This window comes from Alligator sinensis, unplaced genomic scaffold (assembly GCF_000455745.1).
Source record: "Alligator sinensis unplaced genomic scaffold, ASM45574v1 scaffold892_1, whole genome shotgun sequence".
In the NCBI taxonomy this organism is placed as follows: Eukaryota; Metazoa; Chordata; order Crocodylia; family Alligatoridae; genus Alligator; species Alligator sinensis.
Window position 1 is genome coordinate 267,198 of NW_005843161.1, and position 1,317 is coordinate 268,514.

The window sequence follows — 1,317 nt, forward strand, 5'->3', positions numbered from 1 at the left end:
TTTTAAATGTTTTTTCTAGAAAAAAGAGTGAGTTTCTTACTTGAGTGTTGGTATTTCAATTTTCCCAATCACCCAAGCACCTTAAACATTTTAGCTGAGAGGAATGGAGGGAAAAAGTATGTGTTTTCAAGGGAGTGTGGGATTTCAAAGCTAAGGACAAACATGCAAAAGGATGTAAATACACCATTGTGATGTTTTCTGCTATTCCCATTTAAGTTAATGAAACTGAGGGTGCTGTTATAGGTTACCTTTAAAACATTTTAAATATGTGAAATGGTATGCTGTCATAAAATATGAAGTTTCAGAGCAGTCACAGATAAAGGTTTAATGCAGTCTCAGGTCTCCACAACTGTGGCTTGCCTCTAGAGAGCTGATGAGCAGGGATGTGGACAGGAATTGGGACTCTAGTTCACCCCTGGGATGAGAAAGGAGGTTAGTAGTATATAGGCTCACTGCCCTTCAATGCAAATGTGACAGGTTGGTGGGACTGGAAGTACCGCCCCCTTAGCCCCACCCCTTTCCCCTTGTATGGTGCATGGCATCACCAGCCCTGCCCCCTGACCCCAGTCACGTGGTGCGTGACATCAGCAACTCCACCCCTACCCCCCAGTCACATTGTGTGTGACACCACATGGTCCATGATATCAGGAGGACAGCCCATGCAGACCCCCCAAAGTCCAACCCCTCATGCTGCAAGAACTGCTTTAGATCACATGGTGCAGTTATGACCTATTGCCCAGGACCCCAAAGCAGATGTTGAAAATTTGAAAGATGGTATCATTGTGCCATGGTTTAAATTTGTCCTCAAGCATTTGAATGTACCACACGGGTGATAGCATGAGGTGGGTGTGGGGGAAGCAGTTACCAGACATGTCGACACAGGAGGCTATGTTAAAGGAAGCTTATTACTCTCCTGGTGAAGCTGGCAGTTTTGGCTGGGTGAACATGTTTTTTGAAGCCACCAAAAGGCATAATAAGGTTCTGAACAGCAGCGGGGTGGCCGCCTGGCTTTCAGATCAGAATGCTTACACCCTACACAAACCGGCAAAAAGACGTTTTAAAAGAAACAAGACTGTTGTTTCAGATATCGATGTGTAATGAAAGGCAGATTTGGTGGATATGCAGCAGTTTTCCAAGCACAATGGTGGAGTTAAATTCATCTTAACTCTGATAGACATATTATCAAAGTATGCCTGGGTCGTGGGTCTAAACAAAAAGTCAAGCAGTGAAATAGCTTGGGCCTTTAAAACCATTTTTACAGAGAGCCATATACCTCAAAAATTACAGACTGATTGGGGGAAAGAATTTTGAAATAAG